The sequence below is a fragment of the Pongo abelii genome, chromosome 4, assembly GCF_028885655.2.
Source record: "Pongo abelii isolate AG06213 chromosome 4, NHGRI_mPonAbe1-v2.0_pri, whole genome shotgun sequence".
NCBI lineage: Eukaryota > Metazoa > Chordata > Mammalia > Primates > Hominidae > Pongo > Pongo abelii.
Genome location: NC_071989.2, coordinates 173566456 through 173583485, shown reverse-complemented (window position 1 = coordinate 173583485; position 17030 = coordinate 173566456). Strand labels below are relative to the sequence as shown.

At 36.6% G+C, this 17030-nt stretch overlaps 1 long non-coding RNA gene across 1 annotated transcript in view; it reads right to left on the bottom strand.

Annotated features, from left to right (window-relative positions):
* The window catches only part of LOC129059610 (uncharacterized), a 1962070-nt gene that overhangs the window by 1524494 nt on the left and 420546 nt on the right, over positions 1-17030 (bottom strand). Inside the window, exon 2 of the long non-coding RNA XR_010140069.1 lies at positions 6254-6293. This is a non-coding gene — a long non-coding RNA (uncharacterized LOC129059610). The remainder of the gene's footprint in view (positions 1-6253; positions 6294-17030) is intronic.

Sequence of the window (17030 nt, the reverse complement as noted above, 5' to 3'; positions counted from 1 at the left end):
TGGCCACTTTCTCTTTCTTAAAGCATTTTCTTCATTTAATGCTCAGGTTATTTTTCTACCTCAGTGACCCTCACTGGAGTATCCCAGGCTTCATTTCTTACATCGCTTCATTTCTATTTCTGATCTGTTCCCTTGGTGACGTCACCTAGCTTCATGACTTTAAATCTTAATTCAGATATCCAAGTGCTTAGAAAACATCTCCACTTGGATGTTTAATTGGCATCTCAAAGTTAACACATGCAAAGCTGATTTCTGATCTTCCTACATCTTCCTACCCAACGTACTTCATCGATGTCTTCCAAATTTCAGTGAAGATTGCTCTGTTCTTTTGGTTGTTAATAGCAGAAAACTTGGAGTCATTCTTAACTCCTTCATCTTATATCCCTCATCTAATTCATAAGCTAATCATGTGGGGTTAAACTTCAAATTGTATCCAGATTCTGACCACTTTCCACCATTTGCACTGTCACTGTCCTGCTCCAAACTCTAGATAACTTTAATTGCTTCCTGACTGGTCCTTACTTCAACCTGTGCATTCACTCTTCGGTGTATTCTCAACAAAACAACCAACGTAATTCCACTAAAATTCAAGGAACATTTTATAATCTCTACACTTAAAATTCTCTATTATTTCCCCATTTTATTCAGACTAACTTACTGAGCACTCCAAGACCCATATGAGGTAAGTTCAAATATTGAAGCTGACCCAACAGTCTTATAGATAATTTTTTGAATGAACATAGAAATTGACCTTTCGGGTCTTAAAGCTTGAACTTTACGTTTGTTTTATTTAGTTTCTTCCTCAGGAAATGACCTTCAGGCATCTGAAAAAAGGTATCAACGAACTCAAACTCACCAGATTACCACATCCAGAAAATGAAATGTTGGACCCCTCATTCATCATGATTGCTTCCTTGCCTTTCCCTAGTTCCTGTTTTTGTTTTTTGTTTTTTTTGTCTTTTTTGTTTTGTTTTGTTTTTTTACACATTTGCTGCATTTCTTCCTTGCTATATAAATGCCTAGTTTTAGTCAGTCCAGGAGATGGATTTGAGAATGATCTCCCATCGCTTTGGCTTAGTACCTGATAAAAGCTTCTTCCTTGGCAATACTCGTTGTCTCAGTCATTGGCTTTCTGTGCAGCAAGTAGCAGGACCTAGACAAAACCCCTGGTGTTTCGGTAACATTAGTACCATTTTACAGACTAGGAAGTAAAAATTAAACAATGACAGTAAAAAGGTTACTGGCTGGTAAGTGGTTGTAATAAGATTCAGTCTTAGGGGTCCTGGCTTAAGAGTCCAATTTGCAGCCATTATGATTCACTAACAAAAGCAGTTTACCTAAATTAAACCCTAAATCCTTTCCATGTCTGGTTCTGTGGCTTATCTCAAGACCTCTTCTCCTATAAGCCTCCCCTTTGCCTATTCCTCCAGTCACACTAGCCCATTACTATTCCTTGAACTGTGCAGTCAGACTAAAATCCAAACAGTTCCCTTACCTACATCAAACTTTCCTTGCTTCTCTGTTTACATCCACTTGGCACTCCAAGTTTTCTGTTCTTCCAGTTGCTGATTTCTTGGTCATTCTTTAATATATGCTATCTTCTTCCTGCTATGACACTATTCTCATTGTTCATTTAGTAAACGATTTCAAAGTGGTGGGGTAGCCAGTGCTGTCCAGCAAGGCTCTGGCTCCACAAAGTCAGGGATTCAAACAATCCATTTCTAAGATAGACAGATTGAGATTTTCCAGTCTTTCAAAGTCCTAGCTCCTTTCTGTCTGAGAGTCTTTGCATTTGCTATTCCTTCTGCCTGGAATATTCTAGTTCCTGGGATGTTTTTGCATTGCTGGCTCCAGCATATATGTCTCTGCTCATATATGGCCCCTTGGGAAGATTTCTCTGGCCACTCTAGCTAATGTAGCCACCACCCTGCTCTGTTAACCACTCTATCCTATCATTATTTCACTTTCTTCACAGCAAAATATTTCACAATTTGTAATTTATTTACCTGTGCATGGATTACCTTCCCCCACTGGACTATGAGCTCTATTAGCAAGGACTTCGTTCTCTTTGATTTCCACCACTTAGATCAGAGCCTTCACAAAAAAAGTGAAAGATGAATATTTCTTAAATGTATGAATAAATCCTTATTTTTGTCTGACTTGATTCCAATAAGTATAAAAATAGCAAGCAGTATGGAAACTTCTGAATTTTATCTAAATTTCAGAGTTTGGTAGAGAGATATTTAACTTTTCTCTACTATAATTGCTATGTGCATATATTATGGTCTATTTCCAATTTATCTTTGGATATAAATAAGACATGTACAATTTTAGCAATTCTTACAAGACTCAACACATATAGTCTTTTCTTTTAGTCTCCTAGTCTTAGCCATCAATAGCATGGAATTTCTATGATAGAGCAGTATTTTATGGCTGGTAGATATATACACATACATACAGTTTTATATATATATATACACACACACACAGAGACATAAATACATGTACACACACAACTCTTCGTGTGTGTATATATGTAATTATTCTTTTGGTTTATTTAGAACACTACTCTCTTGCCTGGCCAGGCACAGTGGCTCACACCTATAATCCCAGCTTGGGAGGCTGAGGTGGGCAGATTACCTAAGGTCAGGAGTTCAAGACCAGCCTGGCCAACATGGCGAAACCCCATCTCTACTAAAAGTACAAAAATCAGGTGGGCATGGTGGTGGGTGCCTGTAATCCCAGCTACTCAGGAGGTTGAGGCAGGAGAACTGCTTGAACCCGGGAGGCAAAGTTGTGGTGTCTGAGATTGTTCCATTGCACTCCAGCCTGGGTGACAAGAGTGAGACTCTGTCTCAAAACAAAACAAAACAACCCACTCTCTTTCCCTATGGTTATTTGGAAGAATGCTGTTTTCCTCAGAGTTCAAGTTTAGATGAGTAGAGGCAAGTTGCCAGGCCAGCAAATACACCTCATGAGAGAACTGTAGCTTATTAATAAATGCTATAAAACACACCCTGACACTTTGTCATATCATGCTGTAGCAAATTAGAAGAGCGTCCTTAGTTCTTAAGGGAGATATTGCAGCTCTGGTCCTTTAGAAGTTGATCTATGAATATAAACCTGGTACTGCCTGCAATATGTATCAGTGGCAAAATAAGCCAACAGTTAATGCTTAGCACATAAAATTTTTGAGTAAAAATTCAAAGGAAGGTATGAATGTAGTCCTTATAAGAAGAAAAAAATATTGCAGAAGAAGACAGAATAATGAGGAAATTGGACATTTCTTAGATAAATAAGATGAGGCTATCAATTTCAGAGATATACCAGCCATAATGAAAATAATGATAGTAAGGATACTTATATGCATCAATTAAAAAGTTGCTTAACTTCCTTTTAACTAAAGTTTTCTTCTTGTTTTGATTCAATGACTCTTGTGATTGAGGGCCCCCAGTGAATAATATTTAAAAACATTTTTGTTTTTCTAATTTAAAAAATATATAATGGTACTTTTCATTTCCCAGAGAAATGAAAGCTCAAGTTCACAAAAAAAAAAACCCTGTACATAGATGTTCAGGATCTTAATGGAGCAGTTTTATTTACAATAACCAAAGATCGACAACAACCTAGATGTCTTCATTTATTTATTTTGAGACAGAGTCTTGCTCTGTTGCCCAGGCTGGAGTGCAGTGGCATGATCTTGGCTCACTGCATTCTCCGCCTCCCAGGTTCAAGCAATTCTCCTTAATCAGCCTCCTGAGTAGCTGGGATTACAGGCATGCACCACCATGCCTGGCTAATTTTTTGTATTTTTAGTACATGTATTTTTGCCATGTTACCCAGGCTGGTCTCAAACTCCTGAGCTCAGGCCATCTGCCCTCCTCAGCCTCCCAAAGTGCTGGGATTACAGGTGTGAGCCACTGTGCCTGGCCAACCTAGATGTCTTTAAATGGGTAAATGGTTAAACTAACTGAGGTCCATCTATACCAAAAAATACTAGTCAGCAACAAAAATTAATGAACTATTTATACAATGACTGTTGGTGTAGATCTTCAAGGAATCATACTGAGTGAAAAGCCAATCTTGTTCATGAACATACCGCATGATTCCATTCATATAATTTTCTTGAAATGACAGTATGTTAAAAAGGAAGAACAGATTAGTAATTACTAGGACTTAAGGGGAATAGGAACATAGGTATGGCTATGAAAGAGCAGTGGGAGGGAATCATGTGTGATGAATGTGTTCTTTATATTAAGTGTATCAATGTCAATAGCCTGGTTTTCATTTTATGGCATAAATTTCCAATACATTACATTGGGAGAAACCAGGTAAAAGGCACCTGGAGTTTCTCTGTATTCATTTCTTACAACTGCATGTGAATCAATAATAATCTCAAAATAAAAAGTTTAATAAAAAATAATGTAATTCCTGGCCGGGCGCGGTGGCTCACGCCTGTAATCCCAGCAGTTTGGGAGGCCGAGGTGGGCGGATCACGAGGTCAGGAGATCGAGACCACCCTGGCTAACACGGTGAAACCCCGTCTCTACTAAAAATACAAAAAATTAACTGGACACGGTGGCGGGTGCCTGTAGTCCCAGCTACTTGGGAGGCTGAGGCAGGAGAATGGCGTGAACCCTGGAGGCGGAGCTTGCAGTGAGCCGAGATAGTGCCACTGCACTCCAGCCTGGGCAAAAGAGCGAGACTCTGTCTCAAAAAAAAAAAAAAAAAAGGTAATTCCTAAAATATAGGTAATATGATCTCCAATTAAGAGTGTGAAAACCTAAGAACTGACTCTTTTAAGAATTAAAATATATATTTTTCTTTACCTTTGCCCTGTCAGACTTGATGTTTCTGATTATATAGTTACATGACAAACGTTGATTCAAAACTGTTAATAAACACCTAAATAATTAACACTAGGTCATATTGAATTGTGAAAAATTTACTCCTTTTGTTAGAGGTATCAAATGCACATGAGTAAGTTGGAAGTAGAGAATCAATTATCCAGCCTCATACCCACAGGGTCCTGGAGCAGTGTCATTTTTTGAAAATGGATAATTTGTGTTTGAATATTCTTTCTGGCCTCTGCATCAGTTTCCTGTTCATTTTTTCTTCACATCATTTTAACAATCTGAATTTTAGGATATTTGCTCTAAAAAAAAGGGGTTTAGTATTTGAAATTGCTAAACAAGAATTCAAGTTCCAGCATCTTCTTAATAATTACATAATTTGGAGCAAGTAATTTTTCTGCTCCGAATCTGTTTCCTTATCTGTAAAATGAAGCCGATATCTACCTCTTAGGTTTACTGTGAGGATAAATGGAAATGTTGCCAGCGAAGCAACCTGATTTAGTGGCTGGTACATCATAGGTGATCATTTCATTGATCCTTAATGCAGCCATTTAACAAATGTCTACGGGCCAGCCATTTGCCAATAAGCAAGCATCTGGCTCCCCTAGATGTTACCTTCTAGTGGGAAAGATGGGCAACAGAGGTATAAATGCAAAATAAATATTTTGTATGATGACAAATATTTTAATAACATGTGTTCTAAAAAGTAAAACAGGTTAGTAGGAGGGAAAAGAGTGCCTACAGAAGATGACCAATCTGGCTGGGCATGTTGGCTCACATCTGTAATCCCAGCCCTTTGGGAGGCTGAGGCGAGTGGATCACCTGAGGTCAGGAATTTGAGATCAGCTGGCCAACATGGTAAAATCCCGTCTCCACTAAAAACACAAAAATTAGCGGTGCGTGGTGGCTCATGCCTGTAGTCCCAGCTACTCGGGAGGCTGAGACACGAGAATCACTTGAACCCAGGAGGCAGAAGTTGCAGTGAGCCACACCACTGCACTCCAGCCTGGGCAACAGAGTGAGACTCGGTCTCAAAAAAAAAAAGAAAAAAAGATGAGCAGTCTACTTTGGTGGGGAAGTCAGGGGAACTTCCAGAGTTCAGAGGTCTCTTCCTTTAATCCTTTAAATTATTTTTCACTTGCCCATTGAAGGGCACCACTATTACTTAAAGAGGTCACATTTTCATCTCTTATCAGACATTCAAATCTCAGTGAAAATAAATAGCAGATACTTAGTGACTCCATTTTAGTATCTGTTATTTGATATACCACATGAATAGAATAGGGTGCATATTTTTCTCAGCTCTGTGTATATTGGAAATTCTATTTGAAAATAAAGATGTCATGCAATAAAGCTATGTGATCATTTTTATAAAATGTTATTTTATTAAACATTCTTACCATAAGAAGTTCTTAGATAAGTTCCCAAAAGATGATTTCCCTGGTGGGGGTAAAAAAAAAAACAAAACATGAAAATTAGAAATAATGAACATAACATCATATGCTATTTAAGAAGTTTCATTTTTCAAATTTAGATTCCTCCCTTTTCTTGAACTTAACGTATTTATTCAAATAAGACTACTGTCACTATATAAATAGTCAAAATACTTCCACATTTATTGTAAGACTGCTGTTCTATTACCAAGTAAAAAAGCATTCTGTAGAACATGAAAATTGTCAGTGCTTTTCTACTTCTAATATAAATCATTTAACTTTACTGGCCTCAGTTTTCTCACTTATAAAATCACAAAATTTACTTGAAGTGAGATATATCCAATCTAAAATTCTAATTATGTTTAAGGCTAGTACAATGTAATTTTAGTTAGTGTTTTAAAAATTGTATCCATGTTAATTTTGCAGTGCCAACTAAATGCACACACATAGAACATCAAGTTGCATTTCATGTATCTTATGTTTAAATTGAAATGTGAAGCTATTGAGTAATTTGCAACTATATATTTTTAATCAAGAGAAGAACATATTTTTCTTATGTTTTAGTATTCTGAGCACTGGAAGCCCGAATTGAAACAGAAGAAAAAGACTTCTAATTTTTCCCTGAGTGATTTAAATGCTTTTAAAAGAATCTTTTGCTCATAGAAAATATTTACTTCTTCACCATTACTTTTTTGAATTCCTACCATGTTTTTTCTACTACCATACTTTAATTTAAATTTGGACTATGAACTTACAATTGAGGAAAAGCAATAGATTTCCAAAATCAGAAGGCTGCTGGGAATCACTTTCAATAAGAGAAGAAAAACAAATGAATTACAGCCAGCATTAGGCTCTGGAATTGAAATTACAAGCACTCTGAGGAGTATTTATAGTATGTGGTCCAAGGATCCTGCTGCTCAGGTCCATTAACATTGTAGATCCTGCTGAATTATGAAAATGTTCCTAAGAACTAACATTTTTACAACAAGATGCCAAAACCAAATTTCCAAAATACTCCCTTGATAAATAAAAAGTTATATAAAACTCAGTATTTATATTGTAGTTTTAAGAAAACTTTAAGATGTGCAGGTATATTTTACATGTTAAAAGCAGTGAAATGTCTGGTTGAAAATGAATGGACAGAGTAACTGAAAACTCCATTAAATAGACCTGATTTTAAATTCCATCACCGATAGAAAATGACTTTGATATTCCCAAAGTAATAAAGTCCAGGTTCTTTGGTGCAGCTCAAGAATGCAGACTGGGGCAGGTAAAAGTTATAGGAAGGGTGATTTCATTTTAATATAAGGGGGAAAATGCTTCATGAGATAGTTTCCAGTGACTAAAAACATTTAAACAGAGGTTAGATGGCCTGCCTTTAGGCTATTATATAAAAGGTGTCTGGACTAGAGGATCTCTATGTTTATTTCCTGCACCTAAGATTGCATAATTGTGTGTTTCAGTGACCTTTGTAGTGACCCTGCAATGAAATCTGAGATGCAAAACAAGTCTGTGTTAATGTACTTTAAATATCAAGTCTAGAACTTTCTTTCCTTCCCTTTTTCTCAGTAATTCCTGAATATCCTATAGGTTTGGCTAATTTATTAGGTAAATTATCAGACCTATAAGATATTCAGGAGTTACTTTATTAAAACTTCTCCCGGAATTTTCCTGCCCCAGCCCTCACCCAAGGATGAGTTACGTGTGTGTTTCTATAGCACATGCATTCACTCCCATAGCATGGCTTTGCATATGGTATTATAACTGTCTATTTCCCTTAATAGACTATAGGTTCCTATAGGCAATAATTGTGATTACAATGACAATGTATATTTTAAAAATTAGTTGTATGCAAGTACCAGTTGCAGAATGTTGATATAATTGTTTTCTGGGGATTAAAAAAATGATTTTTTGAGGCAAATTTGGAAGGTGCTCGATGATTCAGAGGTTAAGCAAGTTATTTACTTAAGGACATAGCAGAGCCATGAAACTTTCATATTCTGTAAATAATAATGATTATTAAAAAGGTAAGTAGATGTGGAATTTCTTAACACTATTTCACCTTGGATTTGTTTTTTTATGGAGCATCTTCTAAGTCTAGAATTTGTTTTTTCTTTCCCCGTTTCCTCTAGTGAATTGGTTATTATAGTGAATTATATCATTCACCATTTCACTAGACAGTATCTGGCACTGAGCAGGAATGTAAGAAAAATTAATTGTATTCATCAGTTACTAAAATCTAAACTAATTGGCTTTCATGTTCTCTGATAAATGCTACCATATCTATCCCAAATTATTCTTTAGATTAAAGAAATATTTGGGTCATCTTCTTCGTTTTGATTGCGGAAATCCCTTCTGTGATATAGTTGGCCATTTAACTTCTATGAGAATGATTTATGGCTATAGACATCATATCTACATGAGCTAGTTTGTTTCACTGTAAACCATTGATTTAAACAAATGTTTTTCACTGAATTTATAGCTGAATGCCTCTAACTTTTGTTCCTTTTTTTTTGAGACTGAGTCTCGCTCTGTCGCCCAGGCTGGAGTGCAGTGGTGTGATCTTGGCTCACTGCGAGCTCTGCCTTCCAGGTTCACGCCATTCTCCTGCCTCAGCCTCCCCAGTAGCTGGGACTACAGGCGCCCACCTCCACACCTGGCTAATTGTTTGGTACTTTTTTAGTAGAGATGGTGTTTCACCGTGTTGGCCAGGATGGTCTCGATCTCCTGACCTCATGATCCACCCGCCTTGGCCTCCCAAAGTGCTGGGATTACAGGCGTGAGCCACTGCACCTGGCCACTTTTGTTCCTTTTCGAACAATCAAAACAAATTTGTGCCTTCTTCAACATGATACTTAATAGATATTGCATTTAGGTTTCTCTTCTCTGAGCTAAATATCTTAGTTTCCTTATTCTTCCTGACATGGTTTCCAGATTTCCAAATTAACAGGAACCTTGTTATAAAATTATAATTGATTCTGCTATCTTCTTCCAAAGCCCACTTTAAGGTAAGGTAAGGCAGAATCTTAATGTTTTATAAAGATGCCACTGCTGAATCCTATGTTATTTATTCTACTCATATTGCTTCTTTTGACCAGAATGTTTTTTCTTCTTCTCTCCTCATTATCTGCCCTTTAGAAAAAAGCTCACCCCCATTTCACATTCAACCACATTCGCTGTTGTTTTTCCTCTCCTGCTCTCGGAAAAATCAGTTAAGACTCATTGTCTATTGTGACAATTCAGCCTCCCAATTTTCTGTATTATTAACTGATGTTTCACATATACTTTTCTTTGTTCTTAGTGAATAAAGTTAATAATGACTAATTTCTTATAACTAAGAAGTTATAAGAATCATGAGAGCAAGTACTTTACTTTTTATTTTTCTAGACACTCTGTCAAATACACAACTGATTAACCAGTTGCCTGAAAATGTTGATAGACATATATGCAGATTTATATGGCCATAGCTCATATGTCCCTCCTTGCTCCTTGATATTTAGAAAGCTAAGGTGCAGCGCACTGGGGCAGATGGAGGCAATTGGTATATAACTTGTTTTCTGACCTTCCAAGCTTTTATTTTCAATGGGAGTGGAGGGGAGGAAAGGCATCCTGGAAGTCTAAAAATGACATTTCCTAGAATTTCTTGACTTGTTTTCATAATTAGTTCTACAAATGGGAGCCAATGGGAGGAGGCCCAAGCAGGAGGCATTCTGTATTCAATTCTCAGCTTAGCAGAAAGGCAATTACCAGGAAAGCATAGCCTCCAGCATTTTCAGGTCCCAACAGCAGTGGTTAAGGCAGCCTCATTTCAGAAGCAGCGCACTCTATAAACAACAGATGCTGGTGAAGTTGTGGAGAAAAGGGAATACTTTTACACTGTTGGTGGGAGTGTAAATTAGTTCAACCACTGTGGAAGACAGTATGGCAATTCCTCAAAAATGTACAGACAGAAATACCATTTGACCTAGCATCCCATTACTGGACATATACCCAAAGGAATATAAATCATTCTGTTATAAAGATACATGCACACATATGTTTATTGCAACACTGTTCACAATAGCAAAGACATGGAATCATCCTAAATGCCCATCAATGATCGACTGATAAGGAAAATGCGGTACATATACACCGTGGAATACTATGCAGCCACAAAGCAGAATGAGATCATGTTCTTTGCAGGGACATGGTTGGAGTTGGAAGCCTTTATCCTCAGCAAACTAATGGAGGAACAGAAAGCCAAACACTGCATTTTCTCACTTAAAAGTGGGAGCTGAATGATGAGAACATGTGGAAACATGGGGGGAACAACATACACTGGGGCTTGTTGGAGGGTGAGGGGTGGGAGGAGGGAGAGCATCAGGAAGAATAGCTAAATATTAAGCCCAGCTAAATATTAAGCCGAGCTTAATATTTAGGTGATGGGATGATCTTTGCAGTAAACCACAATGGCACACATTTACCTGTGTAACAAACCTGAGTGTCCTGCATATGTATCCCTGAACTTAAAACAAAAGTTGAAAAAAAAAATGAAGCAATGCACCACAGCAGCTTAGCTAGGAATGCATCCCAGAACACAGGTAGGGACACTGTCCTGGTCTGGCATAACAACTGCTCTTCCCCTTCCCTGACCATCTATCACTTTTGTAAACATTTCTCCGTGTTAATATCCTCTCTCTGAGGATATCCAAATTTCTAATAAAACATATGAAAAGACACCAGGAAAACACAAATTGCAATCAAAATGAAATACCACTAAGTAATCGTCAGAGTGGCCAATGAGAAAGACAGGACTATCGAGTGCTGGGGAGGATGTTGAGCAACTGAAATTCTTAAACAGAGCTGGAAGCCACGGAAAATTGGTACAGCCTTTGGGAACCGATTTGGCTGTTTCTGCTGAATGTGAACATACAAAATCTCTGTGATCCAAGAATTCAATTTTTAGGTATATTTTTATCAGAAATGTGTTCCAATGTTTACTAAAAAATCATGTAATACAATAAAATATTACTAATTTGTAATAGCTAAAACCTAAATATCACTCAAATCTCCACCAACGATAGGATAAATTGAGGTATTTCACATAATGATTACTGTACCACAGTGGTAATCACTGTCTACAAATACAGGTAACAATAGGAATGAATTACACAAACATTGTTGAGCTAAAGTCAGACAGAAGTGAACATGCTGTATTATTCAATTTTTATATAAAATAATATAAAAAAGTATTCTATGCTTTAAGATGTTAGGATAATGGACTAACTTTGGGGAAAATTGAAGAGGGTTTACTGGGGTACTGGTGATGATTTCTTGGCTAGTTACACTGGCATAATCAATAATCAGTTAATGAAAATTTATCAAATTGTACTCCTACATGTGCAGTTTTGTACACATATTTTACTTCAATAGAAAGCTTTTAAAAATGTTTTGGCCTACCCGAGACCAGGATATACTACTGACTTTGCTGTAGTGCATAGCTGGGGTAATTTTTGCCTGGAAAAATTGAAAGCAAGTGTTGTAAGTGTCTTTCTTGACCATTAAAACAAACAAGAAAAGCAAGCCTGAATCCCTAGAACATATTGACTATTAAAAAATTAACTCGACAAGGTGCAGTGGCTCATGCCTGTAATCCCAGCACTTTGGGAGGCCGAGGAGGGTGGATCACAAGGTCAGGAGTTCAAGACCAGCCTGGCCAACATGGTGAAACCCCATCTCTACTAAAATACAAAAATTACCCGGGCGTGGTGGTGGGCACCTATAATCCCAGCTACTCAGGAGGCTGAGACAGGAGAATTGTTTGAACCTGGGAGGCAGAGGTTGTAGTGAGCCAAGATCACGCCATTGCACTCCAGTCTGTGAGACAAAGTGAGACTTCATCTCAAAAAAAAAAAAAAAAAAAAAAAATTAATTGTTTGAAAAACCTAGGATAGATTCTGTATTCTTGACTCAATGCACAGGGATATAGCTTTATTTGTTTCCCAAGTTTGTATGTGCAATTCTTTTTAGAAAATATTTCAAAGTGACTTTAATCATCATTTATGTAAAGCAACTGAAAATTCCAGAATATATATGTTAAAAAATTCTGCCAAAATCTCATGAAGTATTCCAAATAAATAAAAAATAATTCAGGTTTTAAAAACTTATAATAAATTCCAGTGGCATTTCCATATATTTTTTAAATGCTTCACTGTCTCTTCCATATCATATTTAAAGGTTTTCATTATAATTTTTGTGAAACCTCTGGAGAAGCCTTATACAAGAATATTTTTTTTTTTGTTTCCAGAAAAGGAACAGGAATTATTAAATAAAGTAGAACTTGAAGGGAGATAATTTTTTATTCATCTGTCATAATTGAATAGAATTCAGAGACTTTTTTAAAAATATACACAAGTGCACTGCCTAAGTATAATTATAATTGCTGCAATATTTCTTTGTGGGAATCTTATTTTATGAAGACAAGAATATAGAAACTATATATAATGAAACTTTGCTGGGCAATTATACCAGGCAGTGACCCAACTAGTCAATTGTCTAGCCATTTTTAGTAAGCATTCCAACAGAATAGGAACAATTATCATTTTAAGTAACCAAACTGAAAAAGAGATCTTATATAAAGTGCAGGATGTGCTGACCCCTGGAAAGTAGAAGGAAACACAATATATAGATGAGGTAAGAATAGCAGGGTCAAGTTTTGTACAGAATTTATAGTTTACATGGCCAAAAGAAAAGATCTAATTTTATTCCTGAATTTACCAAATAGCAAAAGAGAACTTTTATACACTAAGTTCTTTAAATTTTATGATTTACCATGTTTAACATCTTTAAGTAATCTTTACAATAACTGTAGGTTGTTCATGTATATTTTGAGCATCGTGAAATTTGAAAGTATTTCTACTGCCTTTGCCCATGAAAGACGTCTTGTTTTGCCATGAAATGCTGGTTGACCATTTCCCCCTAAAATTCCAATAGAATTTAATGTTATATGGGAGAATTTCTTTTGCACTTTTTAATGTTATATGGGAGAATTTCTTTTGCACTTTTCAGTAACTCTATATTCTCTCTAGAAAATTATGGAATTTCCCCCTTTTCTCTGTATAATAAAAAAGACCCAGCTATGTTAGTTTATATATTTTCTCATTAATTTTACTTGCAATGCAGTATATATCCTTCTTGAATTTTCTTTTGTTTATATAAATTTATGAGTAAATAATTGTATAAGTTGTACAAAACATATAAATAGGGAATGGGTTTCTTTTCATTCTATTTAGAAAATTGGATTAACTCTATATTCCTCCTTCTCAATATTCTGTCATAAGAACAGTAAACATATTAATATAACATGATTCCTCTCATCATTTCTTAAATTTACTTCTGTATCAGTATCCTAAATGATTTTATTATTTAAGGCTTGTCCTTTCTTAAATTTATTGTCTGCATCAAGGTTTTTCAACCTTGGCAACATCAACATTCGGGACTGAATATTTCTTTGTTGTGGGAATTTTCTTTCACATTATAAGAAGTTTAGAAGCACCCCTAAACTCTACCTAGTAGACAACATTGGCCCCCTGACCCCTAATCTCTCTCTCATGACAACCAATGCTACTCTAGAAATGGTCAACTGTCCCCTGGGAGACAAAAGCACCCCCTTTTAGAACTATTAATCTATGTTGCTGCTAGAGTTCCTGTATCTGTCTGTTTTGCATTGCTATAAACGAATACCTAAGGCTGGGTTATTTATAAAGAAACATTGTTTATTTGGTTCACAGTTCTGCAGGCCATGGCACCAGCATCTGCCTGGCTTCTGGTGAGCCTCAGGAAACTTACAATCATGGCGGAAGGTGAAGCAGGAGCAGGCATGTCATGTGGCGAGAGAGGGAGTAAGACAGAGAGGAGGAAGAGCCAGACTCCTTTTATAGCCAGCTCTCATGTGAATTAAGAGAGTGGGAACCCACTCATTACCACGGAGTGAGCATCAACCCATTCATGAAGGATCTGCCCCCACGACCCAAACACCTTCCACCAGGCCCCACCTCCAACACTGGGGATCACATTTCAACATGAGATTTGGAGAGGACAAAGATCCAAACTATATCATTTATCTTTCTAAAACACTCATTAGATTATGTTATTCTTCTGCTGTTTGAATAACTTATTTTGGTGGTTTTCTTCACCTATTTGATATGCATTTTACCAGGACTTTTGCAATAAGGCTTGGCACTCATTTCTAAAACTATATCATGCTCTGGACTTTTGCTTCAACCACAAAGAACTATTATTTTTCTTTCAAACAACACTCCTCACTCCTTTATTCTTTTACGTTTTGCCTTTTCTTCCACTTCTATTTTGTAAGTTAATACTAACTTATTAAAACAAGTTAAAACATCCACCTCTGTTAGATTTTACTTGCACAGATACTTATGCATTAAATATCACACACAAGTAGAAAATAACTGCATCATTTCACTCAAATTTATTTTTACTCTTTTGAGTGATCACAAAATTTTGTATTTTAGGAAATACTACGTAATGAACTTGATATTGTTCTATCAATTGTTGACCAGAAAAACCAAATCCAGTATCCCATAAGGCTGCAATCATTTCCACCTAACTTTGCCACATTGTACTTGCTTGAAAAGAAGCTCATCTGATGCATGTCTGCCCCCTCATAAAGCCTTCAGGAGCAGTTTTTCAATTTGGCATTTCCACTCCCAGAAGAGCTTAGTTTCATCTGCACACTTGAAAATTTCACTGGGCTCTGTGTCTTCCAACTCATTTATAAGCCCCTTAGATAGTACCAGTCCTTAGTGGAGTCAGGTAAGTAAAATTCTGTGAAAGGAAGAAGCACTTTAGCTGGAAATGAAACAGAAGTCACTAGTCTGCACATTTGCATTCAATAGCTACCACGTACTTTGGGTTAACTGTGTCCAACAGAACTTCCTATGATGATAGAAATGCTCTATGTTTTCAATGTTCAACATAGTAACTATATACGGCTATTGAGCACTAGAAATATGGCTAAAGTGATTGATGAAATGAATTTTGAATTTTATTTACTTTTATTTATTTATTTATTTATTTATTTTGAGACAGAGTCTCGCTCTGTCACCAGGCTGGAGTGCAGTGGCACGATCTCAGCTCACTGCAACCTCTGCCTCCCTGTTCAAGCAATTCTCCTGCCTCAGCCTCCTGAGTAGCTGGGACTAAAGGTGCACACCACCACACCCAGCTAATTTTTATATTTTTAGTAGAGACGGGGTTTCACCATGTTGGCCAGGATGGTCCCAATCTGTTGTCCTCGTGAACCGCCCACCTTGGCCTCCTAAAGTGCTGGGATTACAGGCGTGAGCCACTGTGCCGGACTAAATTTTACTTACTTTTAATGCATTTAAATTTACATTTTTAATTCAAATAGCCACACACAGCTAAAGAACACATATTTGAGCTATCGCCAAATGTTATTTTCCTGGAATTTCATAAAAAAGGAATTTAAGATTTTTTGTCAATTACCCTTTATACTTCAGTTGAGAGTTCCCAGAAAAAGAGTAAGAAAAGGAGGTCTGGCCAAGAGTATACATAACCTAATTCAAAACCATCTTAGCAAGATCAACTTTTCAGCTACTTGGGAGGAGTTGAGAAAACAAGCAAAGCAAAGTCTGATCAAACTCGATGTACAGATGCGTTATGCAAATTCTCCCTTAAACAGCATGATCCAGAGAAGCTAAAGAAAAAAGAATAATGTTTAACAAAGCTCTGCTGAAGAGAATGTTTTTGTAAAGACTGAAAGGGACAGAATAAGAAATAAAAGTCCAACAAGTCCAATGAAGTGAGTAGCAAGCACCTGATGGCAATTAATAGGAAAAGTAGCATGGAGGGTCACAGAGCTAAACAAGAAAATGGTGGCCAGAAAAAGTCCGTGATTGAACATGAGTTTCCAAACAGCGTCTCCAAGCTGTGATGAGGAAAAAAGATGGCTAAAATGGAGCTTGAGATAGACGATTCCTGTAGTTTTGCTTAACAAGACTAGAATGAAGCGGGGGGATTACAGAGAGAATGTTTCTATAGTGCAGAGCTTAGAGAAAGGGCAAAAGGAAGTTGAAAAGCAGATTATTTATAAATCAATTATTTCTCAAAGCATATTTGCTCTTTTTAAGAACATATGCGTGCTAACCACACCATGATGTGTTCTAATTTATCTCTTTTCTACAGTGCAATTTCTTCAGCTATAATTTAAAATTTAATCATGTTCTTAATTAGCCCTTTCTGCTCAAGGAGTTATATACCCCTAGAGTGGCAGATTACCATTATTCATTCACAAACTTCATATTGTACATACTCCACGTACTACCAGTGCTCCTTGGCCAGAGAGATGACTTCCAGCTAGGAGATCAGAAAGACTTCAGAGTGGAAGTGGCATGAACATTGACCTCAAGGGATACGAAATAAGGCAAAACGTCATCTGTGTGTCCCTTCAGGGTTATGCTGAAAAAAATGTTCAGCAGGCTCACCCAAGAATTATTTATTATCTTAATCTCTAGGAGGATACAATTTTGTTTGACATATCATTTACTATTATTTAGATACCAGACCTTGAAGTTACATGTTAATTTGTAGATTGATTTTTATCCTGTAAAAGCATTTCCAGGTTTTAATCTCACCTAGTAATCTTGTTCTAACGTTTTTTCCTTTAATCTCTGTACATATTTGGTTCTTCAAATGCTCTTTGAATTAGCTTCACCATCTT